The following is an 11,055-nucleotide window of genomic DNA, read 5'->3' as shown; positions in this document are numbered from 1 at the left end:
TTATAAATCGCTGTTCCCTCATCTAGTCAATCTTCTACCTACAGTAAGATTTTCCTCTCAAGGAATCATCCAACTAAGAAAAGATCAATAGCTATATTTTGAAACTCTGTCATTATATCAGAAAAAATTAATAAAAGGAAATTAAAGGCTGAAAAACACACAGGAACTTATATATACAGGACAAATACTACTAGCCAAGAGAATGGCGCTGTGTCTCAGGACATAGCCAAACCTATTCTTGCAAGTGGAAAAGCTAATGGATCCTTAACTTTTGATTCGGCATTAGTGCTCTAAGCACACTTATCTCCAGACTACATTTAATGCACACAACTCCCCAGCTTTAAGGTTTTCCTTATATTTTTAAAGATGCCCCTAAGAGCCCTTACTCTGGCCCCATTTAGCCACTGGTCATGGGATAACAATGCTCTGTGATGGAAGTAATTGCTCCTAACTGGCACAGCCCTCTGGGGCTTCTTTCTTCCCCAGAAGTGTGTCTCCAGGACTGGAGGGACATAGAGAGCTCAATTAGTCTATTCTGTCCTTCAGGCTGGAATGTACTTAAGAGCCATCCTAAAGAAACAGAATCCAAACTCCAGTCAGTAACCTTTTATAATTTCCATCTATTCTTCCTAGCAAAGAATTCAACCTTGGTTTAGCCCTCTTGTTGCATTCATTTTATCTCATTTTCTCCCAAGGGAAAACAAACCACATTTGTCCAACTGTATTATAAGTTCATGAGCATTTCAAAAACATAGACATACTACACATAAATTAACTTAGTAAACACAACACTCTGTGAATACTTAGCACTGAGGTCATAGGGAATGTATGGGAAATTTTATTGGAAGAAAAATAGGACGTTGGTAGTGATAACAGCAAACCAGAAATATAGTCTGTAGCTCCCTTTAAGATGAGACTAGTAATAGTAGACAAATCGGGCAATAGTAAAATTGTACTTTCTTCTAGGATCTACCAAAACTGGACTACCTGTAGATGGGAGGAGCATTTGAGCAAGTGTCAATAAGCGTAGGCATCTAGAAAGCTATCTGCTGCATCCACAGTCCAAGGGCAACATCCTTCAGGGGGCTTTGAGCATCATCTTTGAAGAAGTGCTGAGCTATGTGCTATAGCAAACACTAACAAAGGCAGGATTAGTTTCTGCCCCTTTTTGAACTTAGAGAATTGGTCCATTTGGAGGATGGAATTAAGTTGCACCAGTATGTCAAGTCTTTTGGTTTGATTGTAGCTGTGCTAAATGCTGTGCTTAGAATGGTAGAGCCAGGTCTAAGATCGATGAAGTACCAGGACTACTCACCAATATCTGCCTAGAACAAGGAAAATGTGGGTAGAGCATGTTTCCCAAATGTTTTCAATCTAGTATTTCCAGGGACAAAGATAAGAACCCAATTAGAGGACACAGAAGCCTCAAGCATACAGGGGTCAAGTTTTGGAGGCCTTTAGATGTCCAGATGAAAAGCAGACATTTTTGCTACTTTCCTTACCTCTTTAAAAAAGAATACCTGAACTGAATAGGTTATTTATACTTCTGGTGCCAATTTCAGAGAATGTAAAAGCACACACAAGCTGGAATCACCCAGACAAACATTCTCTGTATCCAACACAGGATTTGTTTTTCTCATTTTTTAAGTGTTCTCAATTTGCCTTCATTCCCACAGAAGATGCCTTTGTGACTCTGCCCTGAAAAATATGACCTGAGAATGAACACATATCTCTTTCCTAAACTACTTGAGCTTTATGAAACCAGAAAGGTGGGGGAGGGAAGTAGGAAAAAAGAGAGGAAAGAGAGAAGAAGGGAGGGAGAGAGGGAGAGAAAAAAGGAAGGGGAACACAGAGGCTGTGCTCTCAGCTCACAAGAAAATCTCAGCTGAGAAGCTGAGCCCTAGCCACTCATCTTCAGATACCTGTTCCCAGTTCAGATGTCACCAGGTGGGTTAGCACAATGACAGTCCCTACCTCTTGTGTTACTGCTCTTAGGTACACACTTAATTCCAGCTGTGATGTGGGCCTCACTGTGCTCTGACAAAGCATCCTGCCCTTGTCTTTACCCGATGTCACTAAATTAAGTAAAGTTCAGTTTTATGAAGCTCTTACTCCCACCTATACACAAATACACGCAAAGAAATGTCTCACAAAAGTCTGTCCCCTAGTGCTGTATTACATTTTGATTCATTCACTGTGACTTGGTAAGGAAAGCTTGGAACTTGAGAGGTCCAGGCTGATGAAGAAAATCATTATCAATTAGCAATGTCTGCCATGGATGTAGGAGTCCACTCTTGTTACTCATAAATGTATTGAACAACTCTAGCTTTAATTATGTAATAGGCATAATGCACATCTAGAGCTAACAAAGGCTGAAAAGGCCATTCTTTGCTGGTTGACTAGGCCAAGAAGCATTTCCTTAACATAAGAAAGCAACATGGAGAGAAGGCCACTCTAAGAGAAGAAATGGCTATTGTCTTAAGCCACAAACTATGTGGGAAGTTTTTGTAATGGTTCTCAAATAGCATACGATCTGATTTAAGGGAACTATTATGTTGCCCTAAGTACCTAAGTGGCTCACTCTCAAACAGCTTACCTCGTACACCTTTAAATCAGCATTCTGTTCCTATACAGCAATCTCCTTATTTTATGTGCCTAGCAGGATTGATGATATTATCCTGCCATGTCTTGACATGATACCTGTTGGTCAACGGCTGGCAGATGATTGTGCTCCACAAATTAACCCAGGATCAGGAAATCTGGCATGCCATTGTTGTGTCAATGATGTCACAGAGTGCTCATCTACAGCTGCAAAGAAAATATAGTGCATGGGCATTCACCCCCAACTCCTCCATTCCTTAACCCAGAGATCTGCAACTTCTGCCCAGAGCCCACCAGAAAACACTACTCACACAGCCTCAACTTGGGAGGGAGGAAAGGACTACTTTGTGAGCATTTGCACTTGTGAATCCACACAGTTTAAACAAACTACTGAGTTTATACAGGTAGAGGTAGACATGAAAGCGAAACCAACTCCTTTTAAATTTCTTAAGGGTATGCCACAAAGACTTTTCTGAGTCATATGTCATTATTTTAATATAACACATATAAAAATATACCTTAGCTGGGCGTTGGTGGCACATGCCTTTAATCCCAGCACTCGGGAGGCAGAGGCAGGTGGATCGCTGTGAGTTCGAGGCCAGCCTGGTCTCCAGAGCGAGTGCCAGGATAGGTTCCAAAGCTACACAGAGAAACTCTGTCTTGAAAAACCAATATATATATATATATATATATATATATATATATGTGTGTGTGTGTGTGTGTATATATATATACATATATATATTAATATTTTTCATTCTATGCTACAAAAAATATTGGAAAAATTATCCAAGATACATCCCAAATCTAACACTATATGGCATTTGTTATTTATCCTGGTACAACTTCTGACATCATGGGACAGATGTATCCCCACTCCTGCTTCCCACCCCACTCCTGTTTCCACATACTATACATTTTTGATTATCTGAGATTCTCAGGAAAGTATGTACCCTAGAACATTAGAATTCTTGTCAACAGCAGAATTGAGACCATGAAAGGAAATTTTATCACTCTGTATGTGTGCATGTGTTACATGTGTGTATATATATATATATGTGTGCAGATGTGTGCATGTGTGTACATGCATATATGTATGTGTATATGTCTACATGTGTGTACAAGTATGTATATGTTCATGTGCTTTACATGGTTCCCAGGGTATCTGAATCCACACAGTTTAAACAAACAAACAAACTACTGAGTTTATACAGGTAGAGGTAGACATGAAAGCGATTCAGGTTCTTATATTTAGACAAGTATTTTACCCAAGAGCCGTCTCTGCAGCTATGAAAAAAAAATTTATGCCAAGCCTTTACTACAGAAGCTTTTTAAATTAACTACTGACCACTGTGGAGTCACACAAGCAAGAAAATTCTTTGATGTTCTGGATGATGCAACATCAAGGTCCTCTTGATAAGACATTGTCTTCAACTTAACACCATAGCTTCAAATGACCTCTCCCAAGCAAGTGGGGAAGACTTTCCTGGCAAGGGGCTCAATGTGGCCCACACAGGTCTTGTCTCCTCTCTCAATCATCTTCCAGTCACACATCCCCTTTCATCAAGGCTTAAGAGCCCAAATGCAAACCAAGTTTACTTCCCATCATTTTCAAACAACAAAATCTGGATCCCAATAATTACCACTGAGTATGATTTAGAGGGAAAAAAGTAAACAGTCTTCAAATTGTGATCTGCTGCAATTTCCAGCTGAGGTAAACAAGCTTTGCAAACACAAACGTTTGCAGAAAATTCTTCCTGTGCTGGTAGAAAGTGTCTTAAATTGAGCCAGGTGGTTATAGTGTGACGCCAGCAGAGCACTTGCTATTCCCTTAAGGGCACGCTCCCTTCCTGCTCCTTAACTGTTATTTTTGTCTACAAATTAATAGGCACCGTTAACCTGGAGTTGGGATTTAACTGGTGGATGGGGAATTGGGACCGGAGAGACTGCTGCACAAAGGAGAGAAGCCAGGTCCCTCCCTGGAGCACTGTCAGTGCCCTGAAATGACGCCTTAAGGTGAGAAAGAAATGCCTTACCTTGCAAGGGAATTGGCCTGAAGGAAGAGCAAAGAAGAGCTCATTTAACTCACAGTAAACCATCCGAAAGTAGAGGAACTTATTAGAAGAAATGTCATGTCCTGGCACCAACCTCTCACTGTGCTATCACCCACTGAAAGTAGGAGATCTGGTGGTCTCTACTTACTGTCTTCATTGAATGGCGTTGTTGGACACCACTGAAACCAAGGTCCCAAATACCGCTGCATAGTGTGGGAACAACCAGATTCTCCCATAAAAGACTGCTTAAAGAGGTCACACTTACCTAGCTAATTGGTCAAAACCAAGCACGAGTGTTGTGTTCATCAACAGGTTACCTTTATGGTTGGAGTTGAAAACATAAATGGCAATGCTAACTGCTCTGAACAGTCCTAGGAGGCATCTGTAGTAAGTGTTGACTTCATGAAGGTAAATGTGTGTTATTATGTTACCTCAACAGATTCTGCTGAGGGCTTAATAAATTTAAATGAGCCATGCTGTTCTATCCATAAATAATTAACACTACCATCCTCATACAAAAAAACAATATACAAATTTCTTCAGTGAAATACTTTCTTCTTCAGATCCATTTGATGTTTTAATATTAATGTCACATCTAGCCTGACTAGAGAGAAAATTACATCTTCATTGTAAGAGGCCAAAGTGAACATTTTATTTAAACCCAATGGGAACTGTGGAAATAATTCAGTTGATAAAGTGCTTGCTACACAAGCATAAAGATCCAAGTTCAACCCCCAGTACCTACATTAAAAAGCTGGATGTATCATAGAGTCTTCATCCAGTAGCTGATGGAAGCAGAAGCAGAGATTCACAGCTAAACACTGAGCTGAACTCCTGGAATCTAGTTGTAGAGAGGGAGAAGTGATGAGCAAAGGGGTCAAGACCATGCTGGGGAAACCCACAGAAACAGCTGATCTGAAGAAGTAGGAGCTCATGGACCACAGTCTGATTGCTAGGGAACCAGCATAGGACCAAACCAGGCCCCCTGAACATGGTTGTCAGTTGGGAGGTCTGAGGGGTCTATTAGCCTCTGGCAATGAAATCAGTATTTATCCCTAGTGCACCAATGGGGCTTTGGGAGCCCATTCCCTATGGAGGGCTACTCTCTCAGCCTAGATACACAGGGAAGGGCCTGGGTCCTGCCCCAAATGATATAACATACTTTGATGAACCCCCATGGGAGGCCTCACCCTCCCTGAGGAGTGGCTCGGGGTAGGATAGGGAGATGGCAGGGAGAATGGGAGGATGGGAGGGAGAGGGAACTGGGATTGGTATGTAAAATAAGACTTTTTTAAATTTAAATAAAAACTAATTTTAAAAGCTAGATGTAATATCATATAATTGCAATCCCAACACTAGGGAGATAGAAACAGGAGGAATCTTGGGGTTCCCTTGCCAGTTAATAAATCTAGGAGAAAAAAAAAGTGAAGGATGATGAAAGACAGTGCCTGCCAATATTTGGGCCTAAGTCTGGTCATATTTAAAACCCAGATCGTCTAGTCTACACTTTTTAGATACTGAGGTCAATAAGTTCTCTCTCTTTTTTGTTCATTTGTTCTGTTGAGTTTTGGCATTCCATGGTGAAATTACAAAGGTTTACATACATATATATCTACAACTTTAATGGTAATTTTTTACAAAAACGAAGCACGGACTCTTTACATTAGAAATGTATGTGCTAGTTAAAATAATACCCATGGTTCTTCTTGGAAGAGGCATTAGTTATCGTGAATTAAAAAACCTGCCACCCTGATAAGTTTTCAGAAAATTAGAGCCTGACAAGTTATTATGGTTCTATGGGAAAAGGAAGTGAGGTTACTCAAGGTCCTGTTTTTAATTCTGGCTGCTAAGTACAAAAAAGGACCCATTATGACACTGACATGAGTCTTCTTGTAGCAGATTTTAAGCCCTTGAAACCTCCACCCACCACCATCATGTCTTGCTTTATTGTTGAGAGTGCCTGAAGCTTTGGATTCTGAATTCGAAGCTTTTCAGAGCCAAGACCTGACATGGCAATCTCAGCTACACAAAACACAAAGACTGTCAGAGATGCTCTTTAAATTACATATAGCAGTGATGAGGGGAGGGGATGCACAAAGGAACTGTGCTCCTCGGAGCATTGCCATGATGATATTTCAAACTAAAACTAAAAAGTCAGTGAAACAATTTGTACTAGAGACAACAGAAGATTGGGGGAGCTGAGTTCTGTGTTCTAATATGTTATGACTAACCTAGAGACAGAAGCAGAAACTTTAAGATCCAGAACATTCTCCTTCAAGGGCATAATGCCTTGTATAGATTTCTGTAAACTATGTAGAAATGAGTTTTTCGGTATAAAACACAAAATTATCATGGAGCTGTTTCTTCCTTGTATGATCTATGTTTCTCAAAAGTTGGTATATAAACTAATATGTGAAAACTACAAGCCATTTTTAAAAGTATTCTGTTTTGATGCTGTATGTTAGAAAAAATATAAAATTCAAAAAAGTAATTTCACAGAGATGGATAATAACACTAGAACAAATAGAGGTTCCTAAGATATATTTTCAAGTAATAAACAAATATGAGGCATATAGATAAATCAATTGGCCTCCCCATTCTATGAAGTGTTTCCTGTTTTCTCCACATTTCTCTCACTAACTATGTGATTAAATGGCCCAGATTACAGATATCCAAAGAATATGCATAAAGTTCCACATTAGCATTTGTTCTTTATAACATCTCAGAAAGCAAAAGAAAACTTTAATGGTCAGATGGTTTTTGTTGGAAAGCAATCCTCACACAGTCAGCATTCACCATCTTCATGTAAAATTCAGTGATTTCTAGTGTATTCACCAATTACTGGAGCTAAATCAGAAAGTCTATAAAAAGCCTAGTAATATTATTTCCTTCCTTTGCTCTTCCTTCCCTAACTTCTTATGGAAGAATGGAAGGATATTGTTTTGAAGTCTTTCTCTGCTGTTCATCTAAATGCTAAGCTATGAATTTCCTTGTAAGCACTGAACAAGCTGCCTCTTCTAAGTCTTGGAGTGTCCCCTGTAGTTTTCATTCATCCTAAAATATTTTCTAATTTGCCTTGTGATTTTTTTCTTTGACCTATCAATTATTTAGGAGTGCGTTGTTTGATTTCTATGCATCTCTAAGACTCAAAATTTTTCCTTCTGTAAATGATTTCTTGTTCCATTACATTGTGATTTGTGATCAGGGAATATACTTTCTATGGTTTAAATCCTTTTACATTCATGAGGCTTGTTTTACAGCCTAACACACAGTCTATTATACAGACAGCTTCATGTATCCTTGACACAAATGTGTATTCTGCTATTGCTGAGCATAGTGTTCGATAAATGTGCATTGAATCTGTTTGATTTATGCTCTTGCTCAAGTCTTCTATTTGCTTATTGATCTCAGCTCTGACTGTTCAGCCCATTATTGAAAGTAGGTAATGTATGCCTTAACTATTACTATTAGATTGTCTATTCCTTCCTCCAAGCCTGTCACTTTTGTTCTATGTGTTTTCAGGGGCTCTATTGCTAGGTGCATATATGTTTATAGTAATTATGAGTTTCAGATCCATTGTCTTATTAAAAGTTTTTGTTATTATTAGTAGTAGTATTTTAGGATGAAAGAGATACAGAAACAGAGACAGACAGTGGACATGTGCACACCACAGTGGGTGTATGATGGTCAGAAGGCAACTTCTGGAGTTGGTAATCTCCTTTCTCTGTAGGTTCCAGAGTCAAACTCGAGTCATCTGACTTGTTCAGCAAACACTGCTACTCTGTGAGCCTCCACAGTGACCTCAAATTGCCCTAGAATTATAGAATGCCCTTCTACATCCCTAGCAACAAGGTTTGACTTACATCCTCTTTTATCTGATAAAACCGATTTCTAGCCTTCTTTTAAGGACTGTGTGCATAGTGTACGTTTTCTGTCCTTTTACTAAATCATTCAGTCTTTTTGTGCCTTTGAACATGAAGTAGGCCTTTTGTAGACAATATATACTTTTAATTTAGGGATATAGAAAGGTGTTGAAACAGGATTTCATGTAGACTAAGCTGTTCTCAAACTGTCTTTGTAATTGAGGCTAGTCTTGAATACATGATCCTTCTACATCTACCTGCTAAGTGCCAGGATTACATATATGTGTCACTATCCCTGGCTCAATATTTTTGTTTTAATTGGAGAGTATGATTCATTCACATTTAGTGTAATTACTAATAAGCTAAGACTTACTTGTGCTCTTTTGATAAGAGAACTGTTTATGTATATTACTATGTCTTTTATTTTACTTTATCATATCACTGCCTTCTTTCATGTCAAATATGCATTTTCTTCTATTGAATCTCAATTGACTTATTTTTGCTATATCATATTATTTTCTAAGTAGTTTTTGTGTGAATTATGATTATTACTCAATGTATATCTATTAGCTCCATATTCCTTCATACTGTTGCTACACCATTTGCATCTTTATCCATTACAAGCCCACTAATTCAGCTTTATATTCTTTCTGGCCCCTTTTTCACAATGTTTCCTGAATTTTAGAGGTGTCATACGCAAGCCTATGTCTTTTAAGTCATGGTGTTAAAGAAATTAATTAGAAAATGCCCATTACATTTAAACTGCCTTTTGTATTCACCTCTTCTGCAATATTCCCTAAGCCTTAGCAGGATATGCACTCTTAGCCTTAATTAGAAGGCTGTATCTCCAATGAATGGTGGTAAATGCTGAGATTCTAGGGTGTAAGAAGATGAGTATACAGCCCTGAACAAGATGATTTATGCTCATCTGTAGCTACTCTGCCATGTGTTGCTTTGAATCTCTTAGGGTTTTTCCTCTGGGATTTCCTTGACCTTCTTGAATGTGCTGATTGATGTTTACATTAAATATGAGTAGTTAACTTGTTGGTCAGCTAATTATTAAACAACCAATATATATCCCACTCTTAAGTACTTGTGGCTTGAGAGTGTGTGTGTGTGTGTGTGTGTGTGTGTGTGTGTGTGTGTGTGTGTTGAAACAAATATCTGGTTTTCATTTGAGCAATGTGTACCTATTTCTAGTTTTCATTTCATGACTCTACAGAGTTTTAAGTTCAACCAGAGATGATAATACCATAGATTATCTCAAGGTTTTCCTAAGACTCCTGGATATGTCAAATTACCGCTCCCTTTCATTCCTCACTTTTTCTTCGTAAGTTTATTGTCAGCCCCTTATTAGCTTGATGACACCACCTTGAGCAGCTGTAATGTCAAATAATTTTTCTTGGTTGTTTTTCACCAAGTGCCTTACAGGTAGGGTTGTTTGTACAATGTGTGTTCTGGTCCATTAGAATAATGTTGAAAATGGTGCATTTCTTCAGACTGACAGACAAGTCAGATGCTGACAACTATCGAAGGAAAGTACTTTGGGGAACACGAAACACAACCCATTTGCCTCCTCCAGTACCTACTCAGCTCCTAGTACTCACAACTATCATGGTTACAGAGTTGTAGCTATACAACAGTACCACAAAGCTAGGGAGGGAAGAAGGGAAAGAGGGAGAGAGGGATGGAGGGAGGGAGGGAGGGAGGGAGGGAGGGAGGGAGGGAGGGAGGGAAAGGAAGAAAGGAAGGAAGGAGGGAAGTAAAAACATCTCTGAATTTCAATATGTTTCTGTGATTCTGAGATATAAGCAAATATGGTCCATCAATGATTAGTAGAAGCCTTATTACAATAGCATAAAAGTGCTAATGGCTTAACACCCAAATTCTTTACTGTATTCTTAGTACATACCTTGTGATGGGGTAAGGCAGAGAGACTAGGAGGTGGCCAGCATACAGAGGTCTTCACCTTGACAGGTGATTTCTTGATCAATACTATAGAAGGAAATAAATGTTCCACTAAGCCCTTAAATCTTCTGCCTTGAAAGTTTCAGGACTTTTCAAATTTTATTGGACAAAATAAAATCAGCTAGACAAGAGAAGTGTAATTTGTCACATAATTGAAAAGAGGGAAGAACTGGGATATCTGTGAATATCTGTAATGTCCATGACTCTTATCATTTGATTCTTTATTGTAATCATTCTTTAATTTAGTAAGAATTTGGAAGTATGTATATATGTATGTCGGTTTTCACCAGTCTACTTAACAAGATAAGCAATGACTTGCTATATGAAATTCTAGTCACTTCTCAACTTAATTCCCTAGAGAAATAAGGAGCAATAAATTCCACTGGGAGAATTCTAGGTTCCCCTAGTAGGCTTCCAAAATAGTAGCTCTGGGAATATCATACACCATAACATTTTTGGCTTGCTCAAATGTTTGGAGGCAGAGATTGAGCAGCATAATAGAGACCCATTCCTTCCAACAACAGTCACTGGTTGGCACATACAACCCCACTCACATGACACTCAGTAGA

Source organism: Cricetulus griseus, assembly GCF_003668045.3.
Source record: "Cricetulus griseus strain 17A/GY chromosome 1 unlocalized genomic scaffold, alternate assembly CriGri-PICRH-1.0 chr1_1, whole genome shotgun sequence".
Classification (NCBI taxonomy): Eukaryota; Metazoa; Chordata; class Mammalia; order Rodentia; family Cricetidae; genus Cricetulus; species Cricetulus griseus.
This window is presented reverse-complemented; position numbering follows the sequence as displayed.